Source organism: Leptonychotes weddellii, chromosome 9 (genome assembly GCF_054177405.1).
Source record: "Leptonychotes weddellii isolate Sample4059 chromosome 9, ASM5417740v2, whole genome shotgun sequence".
Classification (NCBI taxonomy): domain Eukaryota; kingdom Metazoa; phylum Chordata; class Mammalia; order Carnivora; family Phocidae; genus Leptonychotes; species Leptonychotes weddellii.
The window spans coordinates 25,183,286-25,196,118 of NC_138377.1; the positions used below are offsets into that span (position 1 = coordinate 25,183,286).

At 40.3% G+C, this 12,833-nt stretch overlaps 1 protein-coding gene across 17 annotated transcripts in view; it reads left to right on the plus strand.

The window, feature by feature from the left end:
- The window catches only part of NUMB (NUMB endocytic adaptor protein), a 185,171-nt gene that overhangs the window by 29,168 nt on the left and 143,170 nt on the right, over window positions 1-12,833 (plus strand). The gene's annotated exons all lie outside the window — the stretch shown is intronic.

Genomic DNA, 12,833 nt, shown 5'->3' on the forward strand with positions numbered 1-12,833 from the left:
AAAGAGCAAACTTCAGTGGCCATTTAGTAGTAATCAGAGGGGCGCCTGGGTGGTTCAGTTGGTTAAGCATCCGACTCTTGGTTTTGGCTCAGGTCATGATCTCGGCGTCTTGGGATCGACCCCCATGTCGGGATCTGAGCTCAGTGTGGATGGAGTCCGCTTGGGATTCTGCTTCTCTCTGCCCCTCTCCCTGCCCTTGCTCGCTTGCTTGCTCTTGCGCTCTCTCTCAAAATAAAAAAAATCTTAAAAAAAATAATCAGGGATGCTTATTCATTTTAAAGTAGGGGAGAAGAAAATGACTGGTTCAGTTTGGGGGGTATGTTACAGATTTGGTTGTGGAAAAAATGGGGAGCTTTCATCTGATGGCTTCTATTTTCTTAATGAAGGTATTGTAAATGCAGAGGTGGGTGAAATGTTTAGGGATTGAGGAAAAGTTATAAAACAGCCTTTACAGGAAGCTTTTAGAGTATTATTGCTGTGGTTGAGGTTGTTAGTTGTGAATTTATGACAATAATCAGTCTGACTGGATATGTGATTTTTTTTTTTTTTTAAAGATTTTTTATTTATTTGACAGAGAGAGACACAGCGAGAGAGGGAACACAAGCAGGGGGAGTGGGAGAGGGAGAAGCAGGCTCCTTGCCGAGCAGGGAGCCTGATGCGGGGCTCGATCCCAAGACCCTGGGACCATGACCTGAGCCCAAGGCAGATGCTTAACGACTGAGCCACCCAGGCGCCCCTGACTGGATATGTGATTTTCTTCAATATTCCACTGCTTTGTCATGGTCATGGAGAAGGTTAACTGGAGTTTTGCTAGGAGAGTGTGAAGGAGAGAGACGGGAAACACTGAATTGAGTGCAAGGAGTGATTATATTGATGAACTGTGAAATCTGTACTGGATAAAAAAGACAAGTGAAACCAGGGGAATGATAGGAAGAAAGTGGAGGGTTTCATGAGTAGGTGGTCTCATTAAGAGCTAAGAATTATTTCTGAGGGCCAGTTGAACAAGTGAGTTGGAAAGATCAGATCTTTTATTATATGTCGTTTTTCTCATTTATGTCCCAAATAACCAGAATTTGTATAGACTTAGCTGCTTGGCATCTCCCATTCTTTTTTTTTTTCCCCAAAGATTTTATTTATTTGAAAGAGAGCATGAGTGAGAGTGAGAGAGCACAAGCAGGGGGAGCAGCAGAGGGAGAGGGAGAAGCAGACTCCCCACTGAGCAGGGAGCCGGACATGGGGCTCGATCCCAGGACCCTGAGATCATGACCTGAGCCAAAGGCAGATGCTTAACCAACTGAGCCACTCAGGCGCCCCCTAGAATCTCCCATTCTAAATAGACAATTTATTTTTTATTTTTAATTTTTAAATTGGGTCTATTTTTTTTTTTAAGACTTATTCGAGAGAGAGCGCACGTTCGTGCACTGGGAAGAGGGGCAGAGGAAGAGGGAGAGGAGATTGCCGCCAAGCAGGAAGCCCTACCTGGGGCCTCAGTCTCATGACCCTGAGATCATGGCCTGAGCTGAAACTGAACTGAGAGTCAGTCGCTAAACCGACTGAGCCACCCAGGTGCCCTTAAATAGACAGTTTAAATCCACATTGTAGCCAAATGGATTTAAGCACACACACTCTCTGACCTATGGAGCTTATGAGTGTGATTTCAAACAAGGCATTTTAAAGTCTATTAAAAAATCTTTGTTTGATAAATGTGAATATTTATCAAATTAACTTCCTTTGTTAACTGCTTTCTATATATAGGACACAGGAAAATAATTTCCTCTGAAAAATATCTGGTTCTGTTTAGGATATTTCTATGAAATTTGTGACATAAAATCTAAACTTATTTTTCCTTAAAACCATTAAAAAACTCTTATTTATTATTGGTGCAGTCTTTTGGAAAACAGTTTGACAGGTTCTCATATACAGTTATACATACACTTACTGTAATGATCTAATAGATCTAATAGGTATTTACTCAAGTGAAATGAAAACTTTTCATCTATGCTAATGCCCCAAATTGGAGACAAATTCAGATGTACGGCAACTGTGAACCTCCATACAGTGGAATACTATTTGGCAGTGCATGCAGCAACATAGGTGGATAGTGAATGCATTATGCTAAGTGAAAGAAGCCAGACTCAGAAGACCACATGCTGTGTGATTCCATTTTTATGCTATTTTGGAATAAATGAAACTAAAAGGACAGAAAATTGACTAGTGGTTGCCGGGGTGGGGGGGACATGAGGGAATTTTTTGGGGGTATTCTATATCTTGATTGTGGTAGTGGTTACATGACTGTATGTATTTTTCAAACTCAGAAGTGTACACTTAAAAGTGAATTTCAAGGATGCCTGGGTGGTGCAGTTGGTTGAGCGTCTGACTCTTTCGGCTCAGGTAGTGATCTCACGGTCATGAGATTGAGTCCCGAGTGGGGTTCTGTGCTTAGCAGCAGTGTCTGCTTGAGTTTCTCCCGCCCTCTCCCTCTGTTTCTCTCCCCCATGTGGTGAGCATGAGTGAGCTCTCTCCCAGATATATCTTTAAAGAAAAAGTAAATTTCAGTGTTTATAAATTATACCTCAAAGTTCTAGGATATAGTATGTTACCATATTAAAAAGTATTTTGGAAAACTGTCTCAAGAAAATGTTTGTTTTTAGATTTTACCTATGTGACTTTTTGGGGAGGAGAGAGTGGTAGACAAGCATCGTTAGCATTTATAAAGTTCTTTGAAGCTCTAGAAACATGTAAATGCTGAATTTGTCTATGTGTAGCAAACATTCCTATCATATGTTTAAAAGAATGTTACAGTGTTAGAATTAGTAGAGAAAAAGAGGGACACCTGGGTGTTTCAGTCAGTTAGGCGTCTGTCTTCGGCCCAGGTTATGATCCCAGGGTACTGGGATCGAGTTCCGCATCGGGCTCCTTTCTTGGCCAGGAGATTGCTTCTCCTTCTGCCTGCCACTCCCCCTGCTTGTGCTCTCTTTCTCTCTGACAAATAAATAAATAAAATCTTAAAAAAAAAAAAAAATAGAACCTGAAGTCTAGATTAGGTTAGCTAAAGTCACACAGCTAGTTACTGGCAGAGAGAGGTCTAGAATTTAAGTGATGGATTACTATTTTGATGCTTGTCTTACTAAAAGACACTTTTTATTTTGAGTTATTCCTTCTAGAGACTGTTTTTAATTCCTATTTGGAACCCTTTAATTGTGTCATCCTAAAGCTGGAAACCACTCCCTTCCTAGTGGTAGGAAAGTTTTGTGTCTGGTTGATAATAGGACTGTGTCTGGTTGATAAATAGGAGGACTAAATTTGAAAGATCCTGCATGACTTAAAGTTTGCTTAGACATAATGAACAAGTTTAATTATAAAGACACTTCTCTTTAGCTATGGGAAACTGGATGCTTAGTTTTGGAGTTGTCGAAGGTTACCAGTTAGAAATAGGTTTTTGTAACTTTACTGAATTTAAAAAACAACCTTTTGCTGGGGCGCCTGGCTGACTCAGAGGAGTGTGCAACTCTTGATCTCGGGCTTGTGAGTTCAAGCCCCATGATGGGTGTAGAGATTACTAAATAAATAAATAAAAACTTAAGAAAAACCCCAACCTTTTCAGATTATCATGATTATTGGTTTGTTGGCAAGGTAGGAAAGGTTTAGGAGTGGTAGGTTTTTTCTGGTTACCTTAAGGAATGAGGATTTATCTTATACCCAGGGGTGTGAGGAAGCACCAGAAAGGCTTAATAGTTAGACATTTAGGAAATGGAGAATGGAATGTCATTCAGATACAGTAGCAGATTTAGTTGTCTTATATATATATATATTTTATGGAAAGTGCAATTTTATTTTCTGTTTTTAAGTTTTTGTTATTGATGTATAGTTGACATACAATGTTATATTAGTTTCAGGTGTACAGTGTAGTGATTCAGCAATTCTATACATTATGCAGTGCTCATCACAGTAAGTGTGGTCACCATCTGTCACCATACAAGGTTATTAACTATATTCCCTATGCTGTATTTTTCATCTCTGTGACTTATTTATTTTATAACTGGAAGTTTGTACCTTTTAATCCCCTTCACCTATTTTGCCTATCCCCCCCCCCTTTCTGGCAACCACTAGTTTGTTCTCTGTATTTATAGGCCTGTTTCTGTTTTGTTTTGTTTTGTTTTTTAGATTCCACGTGTAAGTGAAATCATGTGGCAATTGTCTTTTAACGTCTGATTTATTTCACTTAGCATAATACCCTCTGGGTCTGTCCATGTTGTTGCAGATGGCAAAACCTCATTCTTTTTTATGGCTGAGTAATAATTGTGTGTGTGTGTGTGTGTGTATGTGTATACCACATCTTCTTAATCCATTCATCTATTGATGGACACTGAGGTTGTTTCCATGTCTTGGCTATTGTAAATAATGCTGCATTGAACACGGGTGCATATAGCCTTTTGAATTCTATTGAGGGTTTTTTTGTTTTTGTTTTTGTTTTTTTGGGTGGGGGGTGAATACCCAGTAGTGGAATTGCTGGATCATATAGTATTTCTGTTTTTAAATTTTTGAGGAACCTCCATACTATTTTCCACAGTGGTTGCACCAATTTACATTCCTACCAACAGTGCATGAGGGTTCACTTTTCTCCACATCCTCACCAACACTTGTTATTTCTTTTCTTTTTGATACTAGCCATTCTGACTGGTGTGAGGTGATACCTCATTGTGGTTTTGGTTTGCATTTCTCTGGTGATTAGTAATGTTGATCATCTTTTCGTGTGTCTGTTGGCCATTTGTATGTCTTCTTTGGAAAAATGCCTGTTTAGGTCCTCTGCCTGTTTTAATCAGATCTTTTGAGGTCTTTTTGGTGTTGAGTTGTATACATTCTTTATATATTTTGAATATTAACCCCTTTTCAGATATATCAAATATTATTGAGACAAAGGCAGCTTTCACTGTCCCTCTATGTTCACCTCCCTCCTTGTATTAGAACTTTTATGCTTGCCTCTGGACCCCAATTCTAGAACCAGGCTTAGAGTTCCTGCCCCTCAGAGATATTGGTGATAGTGTGGATATTGCAGAACCAGTTACAGGGCTAACGGGTGTCCTGGTTACTTTCTTGATTTTGAAGCTGTGTCTGTGTCCTGCAACATTCATGGGAGTTACTTACTATAAGCCATAGCCCCAGGCAGAGTTGGCAAGTTGTTTTCTTTTTTAAAGATTTTATTTATTTATTTTTAAAGATTTATTTTTTTGAGAGAATGAGAGCGCGCCAGTGAATGCACCTTGTGGGGAAGAGGCAGAGGGAGCAGGAGAGAGAGACTCATCTCAAGCTGACTCTGACCTGAGCACAGAGCTCCTTCTCACGACCCTGAGGTCATGACCTGAGCTGAAACCAAGAGTTGGATGCTCAACCAACTCTGCCACCCAGGCATTCCTAAATTTCTTATTTTTAAGTAATCTCTAAAACCAGCGTGGGGCTTGAGCTCACAACCCTGAGGTTAAGAGTCACGTGCTCCACTGACTGAGCCAGCCAGGTGCCCCAAGTTGTTTTCTTTATTAGGGAGCCCTACCCCACCCCTAGCTCTGATAAACCCTCTGTCTTACTTACATGGAACACTTTTAGTCCCTGTTCCCCAGGGAAGCCAAACTCTCAGCTGCCACTGCTTGTTTTTGGACTAGGACCCTAGTGGGCTCCTGGCTTCAGCACTGCTTACCATTTTGCATTTATTTTCCCTATCACTGCTTGAGAGATATGTATGTTATTTTTTGAGCTAGTTCTATATTGTTTATTTATGTGTTTGACACATTTGTGTATTGGTTTTTTTTTTTTTTTTTTAAGATTTTTATTTATTTATTTGAGACAGAGAATGAGAGAGAGCACATGAGAGGGGGGAGGGTCAGAGGCAGAAGCAGGCTCCCTGCCGAGCAGGGAGCCCGATGCGGGACTCGATCCAGGGACTCCCGGATCGTGACCTGAGCCGAAGGCAGTCGCTCAACCAACTGAGCCACCCAGGCGCCCTTGTGTATTGTTTTTGGATGAATTTACTGCACCACCTAGAAGCCTTTTTAATCTTTCAAAGTTACAGTTTCTCATCTTTAAAATTGGAATTATAGCCTTTTTTTTTTTTTTTAAAGATTTTATTTATTTATTTGCGAGAGAGAGAATGAGAGACAGAGAGCACGAGAGGGAGGAGGGTCAGAGGGAGAAGCAGACTCCCCGCCGAGCAGGGAGCCTGATGCGGGACTCGATCCCGGGACTCCAGGACCATGACCCGAGCCGAAGGCAGTCGCCCAACCGACTGAGCCACCCAGGCGCCCTGGAATTATAGCCTTTATCTCTTGTTTTTTTGTGCTGGTGAAATGAGGTTATATACACACTTGTATCTGAATTCTATGAACAATGCCTAGCATATAATAAGTGCTTTATATATGTCAGCTGTTATATTTTCAAGTGAGTCCTGTAATTCCTTGTTGGTTTCTGTTTAGACAGATATTATCTATATATATAGAGATAGATATCTATCTATAATATATATAATACATAATAACCCTAAAACACTTGTCAATCAGTATTTGAAATTTCTGTAAATGTATCTGGGGATTATGGCATGTTTTGAGGCTTTTGGGTGATACATATATATATTTTTAAAGATTTTGTTTACTTATTTGACAGAGAGAGACACACACAGCGAGAGAAGGAACACAAGTGGGGGAGTGGGAGAGGGAGAAGCAGTCCTCCCACCGAGCAGGGAGCCCGACGTGGGGCTCGATCCCAGAACACTGGGATAATGACCTGAGCCGAAGGCAGATGCTTAACGACTGAGCCACCCAGGCGCCCCTTGGGTGATATATTTAAATCTAATTTTAATCTATGTCTTAACAACTTCGAATTGGAGGTTTTTCAAGATGAATTGCAATTTTTTTCAATATAATAAAGTGCTTTGTATTTATGGTAACATTTTAGAAATAGGTGATTGATAATTCTTTTAAGCTCTATTGCATATACTTTCCATTAGCTACTAATCAAAAAAGTCAGTGCATTATGTATAGATACCACAGAGATTATGGAAGTTGTAATGGAGTGAAAAGGGAAGTAACTGCATGAGGGAGAAAATAAGGTCTTGTTTCAAGTAGAGATTTTGGCTTAGACAACCGTAGTTATGACTGAGTGAAGCTCCTCTTTGGGAAAGAAGAACAAAAAGGAGGGATAAAATATTATAAGACAGGGGTGCCTGACTGGCTTAGTCTGTAGAGCATGCAACTCTTGATTTCAGGTTTGTGAGCTCGAGCCCCACGTTGGGTGTAGAGATTACTTAAAAATAAAATCTTAAAAAAATATATAAGACTTTCAGCTTGTATGTGTAGTTTATAACTGATATTCTTTCATGATGTTACTCCTAAAGTCTTCACTCCAGTCAAACTTTACCCATGAATTTAGAAGCATAAATGAAAAAAATTTTTTCTTTTAAAATAGAAATGTCAAATTATTCTTTCTTCTTGGGTTTTGGGTTCAAATTAGTGGAGGGATGAGTCATGTAGATTATTGTCCACTCTTTTTTAGGGAAGCCTTAGTATATTATTCTGCCCTTTGGAGATGTATCTAAGAAGATTGTGCTTGCTAATAAATGATCTTACTTCCGTTATTTCTTCAGCTGAAATAATAAGACATACTACTTCCTTTTCCTCTTACATCAAGCCCTGAGTATGCCTTTGCTTTTATTTTTGTCTTGTCTTATAAACTGTTGTGTGCATATGGATGTTTGGAACTATGGAAGTGTATTATCAATTAAGAAGCATAGCACACCACCATTTAGAGGTTTTTTTTTTTTTTTTTTACCATTTAGAGTTTTAAAGTTAATCTACCAGTCATGACTGAGAGCTAATTCAGTATGCCATCCCTTCATGTTGTCATTCTCAAATGAACTTTATTTTTTTTAGTTTTATTTTTTTCTCAAATGAACTTTAGAGAACTTTTTCTGAGAGGACTAATCTAGGGACTACGTTAGAGACACGTTGGTTAAGCTGAGATTTTTATGAAGTTCTTAATGGTTATGCATTTCTCCCCAAATGGAAAGGTTTTTTTTTTTTTAAAGATTTATTTATTTGAGAGAGAGAGAGCAAGCACATGGTGTGGGGAGGGGTAGAGGGAGAGGGTGAGAGAATCCTCAAGCAGACTCCCCGCTGAGTGCGGAGCCAGCTGTAGGACTGGATCCCAGGACCCTGAGATCATGACCTGAGCCGAAATCAAGAGTTGGTCACCTAACCTACTGAGTCACCCAGGCACCCCCAAATGGAAAGGTTTTTTTAAAAAAAGACTTTGTTGGGGTGCCTGGGTGGCTCAGTCGTTAAGCGTCTGCCTTCGGCTCAGGTCATGATCCCAGGGTCCTGGGATCGAGCCCCGCTCAGGCTCCCTGCTCAGCGGGAAGCCTGCTTCTCCCTCTCACACTCCCCCTGCTTGTGTTCCCTCTCTCGCTGTGTTTCTCTCTGTCAAATAAATAAATAAAATCTTTAAAAAAAAATAAAAAATAAAAAAAGACTGTTAATTTTTTTTTTTTAAAGATTTTATTTATTTATTTGACAGAGAGAATGAGATAGAGAGAGCATGAGAGGGGGGAGGGTCAGAGGGAGAAGCAGACTCCCCGCCGAGCAGGGAGCCCCATGCGGGACTCGATCCCGGGACTCCAGGATCATGACCTGAGCCGGAGGCAGTCGCTTAACCAACTGAGCCACCCAGGCGCCCAAAGACTTTGTTAATTTTTAACTGTCAGAATCTATAGTGAGATTCTGGAATGTTTGATTAAGTAGAAGATTGATTAAAATTATAATCCAGAATCTTTTTGATATTAGAAAGTAATTAGATACTATACGTCATGGTAATTGCTAAAATTGTACCTTTCTTCTGGGGTGCCTGGCTGGCTCAGTCTGTAGAGCATGCAACTCTTGATCTTGGGGTTGTAAGTTTGAGTCCCACGTTGGGTGTAGAGATTACTTAAAAAAATCTTTAAAAAATTCTCATATTGAGAAATAACTGCTATAGGTAGTACAACTGTCTGATATATCAAAATAGATCAAGAGGCTTTATATTGATCTTTTGCCATTAATACTTCTCTTGTATTGACTGGTGGTTGTTTTTTTTTTTTTAAAGATTTATTTATTTGAGAGGGAGAGAGTGAGCAAGAGAGAGAACACAAGCAGGGGGAGTGGTAGAGGCAGAGGGAGAAGCAGGCTCCCCACTGATCAGGGAGCCTGATGTGGGGCTCAGTTGCAGGACCCTGCGATCATGACCTCAGCTGAAGGCAGCTGCTTAGCCAACTGAGCCATCCAGACGCCCCTGATGAGTTTCTTTTTATCAGTATTGCCATATTGAATCTTTGTGAAGCAGTATAGTTTGATGGAAAGAACACAGTATTTGAAATCAGAGGGCTTGAAGTCGTATCTGTCAGTTTACCAGCTCTGTGACTTTGACCTTTTTTGAGATTGTTCTCCTTACAAATAATATAAAAAAAAAATGATATCTTTCTTATAGAATTGTTATAAAGATTAAAATTAAATAATGCTTTATAAACTATAACATTCTTTTTAGGTGTTACAGTGTTTTTCAGTTGGGACATTTGTTGTATTTTGTAAAATAACACTGTCCTCAAAGATTGCTTTTAGATGGGTGAAAAAATTGCCAAACTTTGGTTTGATGTATCACTTTCATTTAGGGTGAGGATTTTGGGTTTTAATCTGCCTTTATACTTTCTCTAATAATAAATTTCTTCACTGAATGAGGACTTTTTTTTTTTTTTTTAAAGATTTTTATTTATTTATTTGACAGAGAGCAGATAGTGAGAGCAGGAACACAAGCAGGGGGAGTGGGAGAGGGAGAAGCAGGCTTCCTGCCGAGCAGGGAGCCCGATGTGGGACTCGATCCCAGGACCCTGGGATCATGACCTGAGCCGAAGGCAGATGCTTAACGACTGAGCCACCCAGGCGCCTGAGGACTTCTTTTTTTTTAAGTTTTATTTTTTGAAGTAATTTCTATACCCTACGTGGGGCCCAAACTCACGACCCTGAGAACAAAGCCAGCCAGGCGCCACTCTTCTTTGCCAAAGTTAGAAATTGGGTAGGCCTTATCATTTCCTTTAGCTTTATGGTGAAACCGCACTGGGACTTAGACTTTTTAGAAGTCACTGGCTCTCAGTGGGGTCAGGACCCCTTTGAATCTTTGAATCTTTGAAGGTGCACTTTTGGTTGCCATAATGATTAGGTGGGGTGGGTGCAGCATTGGCATTCAATGAGCAGAAGCCAGGAATGCCATACATTCCACAACGTCTGAGACAGTTCTGCATGATTTTTGAACATTTTCCCAGCTCTTGTAGGTGAAAAACCTGTTTGTACTTATCTGATGCTAATTCTGCTATATATTTAAACACAGTAGTTTTTTGCATAGTTTTAATAGACACTAAATTTTCCAGGAATGCAACTACTTAGTAAACTGAGGGCAGATTATGCTTTGTTTTCTTCAGAACTTTAACAAGAGTTGTTAACTTATTTTGGAAAATCATATTACCAATGGCACTGACCCTTTTGCCATCTGATTTTCTAATACAATTCATTTGTGTCAGTCTACATTTGTAGATGTCATGTGCATGGCATGTCTGTATATGCGTGCAAGTGTCAATTTCCTTAATAATATGAATGCTGGGACGGTTATACCTGAGCATTTAAATATTACAATATATTATTTTAAATTACTTTTCTTTCTTTTATATTAGATTAGGCATTATCTTAAGTTTTGAAAACTAAGGATAGATAAATTACCTACTTGCATCTCATTTCAGGTTTCTGCTTTTTTTTTTTTTTTTAAAGATTTTATTTATTTATTTGCGAGAGAGAATGAGAGACAGAGAGCACGAGAGGGAGGAGGGTCAGACGGAGAAGCAGACTCCCGGCTGGGCAGGGAGCCCGATGCGGGACTCGATCCTGGGACTCCAGGATCATGACCTGAGCCAAAGGCAGTCACTTAACCGACTGCGCCACCCAGGCGCCCGTGCTTTTTTTTTTTTTTTAAGATTTTATTTATTGGGAGAGTACGTGCCTCATGAGTAGGGGGAGGGGCAGGGAGGCAGATGGAGAGAATCCCAAGCTGACTCCGAGCTGAGGCTGAGCACGGAGCCGAGCTGAGTACGGAGCCCGGCTGGGGGGTGTTCGATTGTTCAATCTCATGACCCTGAGATCATGACCTAAGCTGAGAGTCAGACACTCAACTGACTGAGCCACCCAGGCGCCCCAGTTTGTGCTCTTGAAACAAAAATCTTTTGTTTTAGAGGAGTTTCTGGATGGAGCCTGTATTTAATAGGAATCTACATTGCCTTTCAAGGGAGAGATAGGACACTGATATTGACCTATGTTACAGATGTATCCTCCTTCCTTTTCTGTTTTCCCTTCCCATTATGAAATATTTGATAGATAAGAATATGGTGCTGTGTATATAAGTAATGAAGCATATAATAAAACCAATACTTGTGCACTCATCACCCAGGTTAAGGAATAGAACATTACCAATATTGTTGGTATGTTTTTCCTTGATTTCCATTCACCTGTCTCTCCACCAGGGATAAAACTATTCAGAATTTTTGTTTTGTTTTGTTTATTTATTGTTTCCTTCCTTTAAGTTTACCACGTTTGTATGTATTTCAAAAATTTATTATTTAGTATTGCTTGTTTTTTAGCTATAAAAATGGAATCATAGTACACATATATTCTTGTTTTGTTTTACTACATGTACTTATTTGCTTTGGCTAATCAATATTATGTTTTTAAGATTCACCCATATCAAGGGGCGCCTGGGTGGCTCAGTCGTTAAGCGTCTGCCTTCGGCTCAGGTCATGGTCCCAGGGTCCTGGGATCGCGCCCCGCATCGGGCTCCCCGCTCAGCGGGAAGCCTGCTTCTCCCTCTCCCACTCCCCCTGCTTGTGTTCCCTCTCTCGCTGTGTCTCTCTCTGTCAAATAAATAAAATCTTTAAAAAAAAAAAAAAAAGATTCACCCATATCAATATGTGTAACCATTATTTATTTTCTCAGGTATATGTATTAGTTGTATGACTGTACCACAATTTGTCTTTTCTCCTAAAGATGGACTTTTTTTTTTTTCCATTTTGTTGGTATTACAAACATTCTTGCTTATCTTCAGGTGCACATGTACAAACATTTCTCTACAACAGTGAATTTTAAACATTGTTTTATTTTTAATTTTTATTTTTTTGAAGATTTTATTTACTTATTTGAGAGAGAGCGAGAGAGAGCATGAGCCAGGGAGGGAAGGGCAGAGAGAGAGGGAGAAGCAGGCTCCCCATTGAGCAGGGAGCCCGATGTGGGGCTCAATTCCAAAACCCTTGAGATCAGGATGTGAGCCAAAGGCAGATGCTTAACCGACTGAGCCACCCAGGCACCCCTTTAAACATTTTTAAAAAGGTCTTATTTATTTATTTATTTATTTATTTATAAGATTTTATTTATTCACTTGAGACACAGAGATAGAGAGAGAGAGAGAGAGAGCATGAGCAGGGGGAGAAGCAGAGGGAGAGGGAGAAGCAGGCTCCCCCCTGAGCCAGGAGCCCGACATGGAGCTTGATCCCAAGACGCCGGGATCATGACCTGAGCCAAAGGCAGACACCCAGCCATCTGAGCCACCCAGGCACCCCAAGATACTATTTATTTATTAGAGAGAGAGAAAGCACGAGCAGGGGGGAGGGACAAGCAGACTCCCCACTGAGAAGGGAGCCCCACGCAGGGCTTGATCCCAGGACCCTGGGATCATGACCCAAGCCAAAGGCGGTTGCTTAACCGACTGAGCCACCCAGGTGCCTC